The following is a 7,379-nucleotide window of genomic DNA, read 5'->3' on the forward strand; positions in this document are numbered from 1 at the left end:
TACCTTGTATATTTTGTTGTCGCGCCACTTTGTATGCTGCCAAAAAAAGGGGGGCCGTTGCTCTGTCAAGCTGTTGAAAGACAGCTTTTACTTCGGTCCCCTGCATCATCATGTACAACGTGGTGATCAAATAAACATTATTATTATTATTATTATTATTATTATTATTATTATTATTATTATTATATTATGCATTTGTTGGCAAGCGACATAACCAAAACATTTGCGATACCTGATTGGTTTGACGGTCTCATGAGGCTTAATGTCCGAAAGAGACTAAAGCTATGAGGGATGCCGTAGTAGAGGACTCCGGGTAAATTTCGACCAGCTGTGGTTCTTTAATGTGCACTGGGACAGTTCGGGAAAATACCTGGAACAGCATCCGATGAAAGAACAAGCAGCACAAGTTGTGCTGGCTTACAGGACACTACCGTGCTCTGCAGACGTCATCTTGCCGACGTAACCGCTGCAGCAATGGTTTTCGCACACATGCTTCGCAACTAGGACATTCTCACGCTAACATTTTATCCAGAAACTTTACGTAGGGAACGTCAGCAGAGCAAGGTGACGCGTAGGCTGCGAAAACGGGCGAGTCATGTCAGTAACTCATACCATCACCTCCATACCACACACTCTGGAAACAAAGTTCAGGATGCAGTGGGTACGCGTGGTTGATTTTATAGTATCGATAATAATATTTTTATTCATTCATTCCAATACAAATGCGGGCATGCCAAAGCCTTAGAAGTACTATATATATCGATAGTACTATATATAACAAGTAGTACCGATACGCCTTTGGGTAATAATATCAATAGAACTATCGATAGTACTATCGACAGTACTATCAAAAGAAGTATCGATAGTCTTTTTTACCATCGATAGTTTGATAGTGACTCAACTATCGATAGTATCGATAGTACTATCGATAGTTTATCGTCACTATGTAGTCCCTTCTTGCTATGTCCGGCAGCTGCTTTCTCTTTCTTATCCTCTCCGGTAGCTGCTCTCGGTGGCATCGCCTACACATTGCTCAAGCAGCCGCCGTATCTCTTCCGGCCGCACTGTTCGTATCGGCCGGCACACCCAAAATGACGCGGTCGCAGGGAAGAGAAGTGGAGGCCCCCGCACGCCTCGCGACAATCCCCGCCGCTGCCGCCAGCCGTCGGTTGTGCGTGAAGGGGGGTACCAAGTGTTGCGGCACGAACCCCGAACGATGTGGTCCTGCATCTCCTCTCCCACTAAAAAGGGGAGTAGCTATGTGAAACTCACGCTTTTAGGCTCCCGCGACGAAGGGAGAGAGAAACAGGGGGTTGTAAATCATCGTCGAGGCAACTGAGAAACAATGAAAACAATACGTCGGAAACAAAGAGCGCGGGGGGTCCCGTTGTTATTTGAGACTGCAAGTGCGCTGTTTTGCAACCTGGGTAAGACGCTGACGAGTTAAAAAAATATTCAGGGGTTATATGGTCCCGAATGAAACAAAAGTGAAGAAAAAAAATTGTCTATTAATGATCCCCAAGGGGTAGTAATTAATGCGGAGTCCTCGAATACGTAGCTCTCTTTTCCTTTCTTCTTTCACTTCCTCCTTTACCTCTTCCCTTACAGCGCAGCACGGGTCTCCATCGAGATACGTGAGGCAGTTACTGCTCCATTTCCTTTCCTCCTAACCAATGTTCAGTTTTCGAAGATTGTCCATTGGCATACCATAAGTAACGGCCATGAGTCAGACCAGTCCTAAACCTGTAAACCTCCCAAAGCAGACGAAACCCCACACTAATGGGACTGGGCGGGCGCCAGTACTTTCTCTCTGTTGTTTAATCGGAGGTAGTGCTATTGCAATGGCACTCTTTTTTTTTTTCCGCGCACTCAGAGCCAAAGCAGACTTCTTCCGGCGTACGTCCCCAGCGCAAGTGTGGATCCCTTCGTAGCAGAAACATTCGGACACTGAAGTAAGTGACGTAGCACAAGATGAGGCCTCTGTAATTATGAGAGGAAAGGCACGAGATAAACGCGTGAAGACGAGAGTGGAACGCGTGTTAAACACTTGTAGGTCACGTACACGACACGTGGTGAGGCCAAGAATGGCGTTTCTATCCACGACGTCACTCCATCCCCGGTCTCTTATAGCGTCCTCGATCGCCTCGCACCGGGTGCGCCCCGAAACCAGCGCGGTTCCCTGCGCACCGCGGCGGTGGCGCACCGGCGAGGGTCAACATCGAGGACAAGCTGCACCCCGCGGGGGCTCGTGCATGCAGCGCCGCCTTTATGGTGCCTTTCTTCTGGCGCGTGCATTTGATTGTAAACCACAACACCGGTCACACGCTTTCGGAACTGCCAATGAATCACACATTTCATATGTCAAAGGCCATGCACACTGCAGCTATATATGCCAAGCAGTGTAATGTAAACAGACGCTCACTCCGGTATCGGCGAGGCGCCTGATGACCCGATAAACGAATTTTCGGTCGTTCATCGCCGTGTTTAGGCTATGAAGTCGATTATCATGTCATCTTCGCCATCAGACGAACTTGACAGCAGTTCATCAATGGCGACAACCAACCGCATTCTCTGCTCCATCGCGTGAGTCTGTGCGCAGACACGATCAGGATAGTATGGGCCACCGTGTACGAGTAAAGGCGGCTTGTCCGCAGCACGCGTCCCGCAATGCTTGCCGGGATTGCACCCTAGCGAACCGCCGATTTTACGAGCGCGAGTCTGGGCAACGAAAAACTGACCCGGTAGGGTGCGCTTGCGGTGATCGAGGACTGCGGGTGCGCACCGGTGCAGTTGATCGAGGATGGAAGGTGCGCACCAAGGCGCCCCGGTACGCACCGGTGCGCACCGGTGCGGGCGATCGAGGATGCTATTAGTCACTTCATTTATATGGGGGGCGGGAGGGACGTACGTCTTTGCGGATCGTACTTGGCTCGCGCCGCGTAACTCCCGTTCATTATCAATTGGAGAGGCTTGACAAAATTTGTTCACTGTTATGTTTGCAACCGAGGAGGCGAGCGGACGCGTGTCACATGTGCTCCGCAGTTTTTGGGCTTTTTGACCCGTTCAACCCGACTGGACCACCAAGAGTTTGGTTGGGATCGACGCCGGAAGTGACGAGGACCACGAGGACCCCAAATTCAAGCCGGTGATTCCAATATTTTGGATTTTGTCGGCATTTGAATTTTCCATGTGGCCGAGCAGGCGTTAAAGCTAACGAGGCTTAGCAAGAGAGCGGGGCTACGCGGCCTCCCCGGCCTCGGCCTGAGGTAAAGAAGACCCGGAGCGATGTCCCGAGCAAGGGACGCCAGCTACGGCCGACCCTCTGCGACAGGCCCGACAAGATTTTCGGCCGACTCGCAAGAAATCATGGAGGACGACCTCCAGGACACCACCGAAGCGACTCCCGTGCAACAGGTCCGAGGCGGACCCGCGGCGGCGGGCAGCCAGGCCCTAGGAAGCAGCACCCCATCGACGTAACGCTCACAAGTAAGCAACAATAGCGGAACCGACGCAGATTGGGAAATCGCCATGTCGAGAAGGCAGAAGAGACGCCAATGCAGCGATAACAAGCAGCAAGTTTTGGCGGGAACGAGCCTAGGGAACGGGCCTTCCCTAGGCGCGGCGAAGGTCACAGATGGAACGCCAGCTGCGTCGGAAAGGAAAGAGAGAGTAGCAGCGCCGAAGCGCAGACTGCCGCCGCTCCCCTGAGACGACCTTAAAATAGTCCTTCGCCCGAGGAGACTCGCTGTTAAAAACCTGCAGACGCACCAAGTGGCGCGGACGGTAGTCGCGGCTACCGAACAAGGATGTAAGGCGGAAGACCTCATCATCCGACTGCGCAACGGATCGAACATCATCATCATCAGCACCGACAACGAAAAAGCGGCCCAGAAGATTAGGCGCATCGTGCAACTGAGCTTCGGGGGCAAGAGCTACGCCGTCAACGCCCACGTGGCAGCACCGGAAGGAACGCTGCGCGGGGTCGTCCACGGCGTGGACCCGGGAACCTCACCGGAAGAACTCAAGACCAACCTCACAGTCCGCACGCAAGGCGTGAAGATCCTGGCAGCCAGAATGCTCGGGAAGTCCAGCACGGCCGTCATCACCTTCGACGGCCCCATTCTCCCGAAGCAGGTACTGTACTACGGCGGGGAGATGTGGTGCTACCCGTACCGGCCCACGAGGCAGATGTGCTACTCCTGCGGCCAACAGTGGCACCGAATGGACGTCTGCCCGAACCCGGAAACCAGGACCTGCAGGCAGTGCGGATGCCAGAATCCGGCGGCAGGGCACCATTGCACACCCAAGTGCCTGCTGTGTGGCGGCGATCACGCGGTGGGCGCGAGAGACTGCAAACAACGCCTCAAGTCAGCGAGCGAGCTGCGGTGGGGGCCCCGGCAGCAGCAGCATCGCAGCTCAGGCCGCAGCCGGGGAAGAAGACGAAGATGGTTCCGGGACGAAAGCCAGGACCCGGGCCGTAGCAGCCGCGGCAGCAGCCGGTGCCAGAGCCGAGGGTCCAACCGGGACGGGTCCTACCCACCCCTGGGCAACGCCGGCAAGCAACAGCCGCAGCAAAAGCAGCAGCCGTGGCAACAGAAAAAGAAGAGCGGCGGAGGTATTAAGGTGAGCTGGGGAGACGGCCCTCCCAAATCACTTTGCTCCGCACTCTAACACTAAGAACATACAAACCACACAAGACAAACAACTATTAGAAGAGATTACGAGCCTCAGGCGCGAACTCGAGCAAAGTCGCGAGGAAGCGAGGCAACTAAAGAAACAACTAAACGACATTATCAGAGAGAAACAAGAAATGAGGGCGTGTTATTCGCCGGCTAGAACGCCGACTCCACCATCTCAGGCAGTGGACATGGCGCAACAAAACCACGAAGGCGGAAACCCCATGGATGATATAAAAAACCTCATCATGGCTGCAAGGTGAAAAACGTAGCGGCAGGCGTCGATACCTTGGTGAAATGTAAGTGGCAGCCTACCAGACTTCCTGTAAATCGTGTTAAGTCGTATCTAGAGCAGCATTCATTGTGCCTCCTTCCTGCGGATAAAGAAGGAGGGTTTGCTGTGTTTCCGTCTGGTATGTTTAATGAAAAAGCGTGTGAAGCTCTGTCCTCCGCTTTTAACTGCCATCCAACTGTAAACATTTTAAAGAAAAAAGCTGAAGCGAAGAAACTGTGCAAAAAGTTAAACCTTGGTTCTGTTTTGAAAAGAATTACGGATTGTAATAAGGACTTCCTTCACGTTTTCTTCAATGCAAAAACCCATAAAACTGATGTTCCTTTCCGAGTTATTGTATCCGAGAATGGTACTTAGCAAAAATCGGTTGCCATGTGCCTACAAGAAAAACTAAAGCTGCTTTCTATTCAGGATCCCTTTCTTGTCCGTAATTCTGAGCAGGTTCTAGATTTTTTCAAGTCACATGAGAAGCAAGGCCTATGCGCTTTCTCTGTGGACATAAAAGATGTGTATTATTCCATTCCGCATGATGCTTTGTTATCCTGTATTGAAGAATGTATAGACCAGCAAGGGCCAATTGCTTTTCAATATGCTTCTGGCATCTCGGTGAATGGATTTATAGAACTTATGAAATTATATCTCAAGTCAACGTTAATAGTATGGGATGAAAAACCTTATCTTCAGAAAGATGGCATCTGTATAGGTTCCTGCATTGCACCCATCCTCAGCGATTTGTTTTTAGCCCGTTTGGACAGGTCTTTTGCTGATATTGTAAAAGATACCAATGTAATCAAGATTTTTAGGTACGTTGACGACTTTCTGATTGTTCTTAACAGTAATGACAGTTCCTTTAAGGATGACGTTCTTAATGTCCTCACCCTTTTTCGTAACCATTTTAGTCCTCTTGAACTAACGTTTGAACTACCTGAAAACAGGGTTATCCAATTCCTTGACATCAGCATTACAATGCATCATGACCGGACGTGCTGGATGTTCAAACCTCGCTGCGAAAAACCATTGTTACCTTTTCATTCAGCCCATTCTAAGCTCGTAAAAAGATCTATTGGTAGCCTTTCATTTTTTTATTCTCTGAAGAAGTCTTGCCCGCACCTCATGCATGAAAGTTTTTCTCAGCAGTGCAAGAGGCTTGAGAATGCTGGATACCCTTCCCATGTCCTAGTGCCTGTGGCGGAAGGTGTTTTGAAAAAAGTCTGCAATAAAAAAGGCCAGGATAACCAGGAAGCCATGAGTAGGAAAGAAAAAGTTGCCGTCATTCCTTATTTTCATAAGTTTTCCCATAATCTCAAAAAAAAATAGCGCAACGTTCGGGAGCTAGAGTGGTTTTTTTCGGCGCCTAAGAAGTTGAGTCATCTGTGTACGAAACATTTCAAAAAATCTAAAAAGGGTGTTGGTTGTCCGAAAAAAAATAGGAAAAAGTTTGTCAATTGTATTGAAAATGTCATTTATCAAATTCCTCTTTCCTGTGGCAAGCAGTATGTAGGGCAAACTGGCAGATGCCTGAATGACAGGCTTCGATAGCATGGGCGTGACGTAGATGATATGCGTGGAAAAGGCTTGTCAGCCCGCTGCCGGTCGTGTCACTGCATACCGCTTCTTGAACAATGCATGGTTTTAAAAGTGCGCAATAACCGGTTGACACGAGAAATCATAGAAGCGGAATGGATATCACTTTTGAAAGGTGATTGTGTTAGTACCCCCTCTGTATCATTGATGGCGAAAGAGCTCGCATATCTGGCTGATACGCTTTGCTAGCTCATGGTTTGACGGCGTGTTGGTCGTGATGTCGTTATAAAACCACCTTTCTTGCTGAAATAAACCATTGTTGGAAGTTAGCGCCGTGTGTTGTCCGTCTTTCTGTGTCCTCGTCTCTTTGCGCTACGTTTTTCACCTTGCAGTTATGAACCAACAAGCCCAAGCATATACCCTTCTCATAATGGCTATACAGGGACAGATGCAGCAAATGCAAAGTGAACTGCAACAGACACAACAAAAGTTTGCCCGGCAAGAACAGAACTTTAGAACCTATGTTAAAAACCTGACCACGCAAAGTACCACCAACGACGCCAGAGACAGACTATACAACGAACGCAGCTTCGGCGCAGAGACCCCCAACACAAACAACAATAACCAAACATGGCAGAACGCCACCAACAACTAGAACTTTGGCAATGGAACTGCAGGGGGTACAAGCGTAAGCAAGGCCTCCAGCAGCAATTCATATACACCAGAGGAACCCCACCGGACGTAATTATGTTACAAGAAACAAACACCCCAACACTCAGGGGCTACACGTGTCAGGAAAGCTGTCGCACTGCGACCCTCATCAGCAAACAAGTAGTATTCATAGCACACAAAGAAATAGAGGACACCCAGTTCGAACACGTAATTAC

General features: G+C 49.8%; 1 pseudogene; it reads left to right on the top strand.

The window, feature by feature from the left end:
• The first annotated feature begins 3,285 nt into the window (after positions 1-3,285).
• On the top strand, positions 3,286-7,147 carry LOC149361517 (uncharacterized; annotated as a pseudogene).
• The last annotated feature ends 232 nt before the right edge of the window (positions 7,148-7,379 follow it).

This window comes from Amblyomma mixtum, chromosome 2 (assembly GCF_055824585.1).
Source record: "Amblyomma mixtum isolate Tamu chromosome 2, ASM5582458v1, whole genome shotgun sequence".
NCBI classification, from domain to species: domain Eukaryota; kingdom Metazoa; phylum Arthropoda; class Arachnida; order Ixodida; family Ixodidae; genus Amblyomma; species Amblyomma mixtum.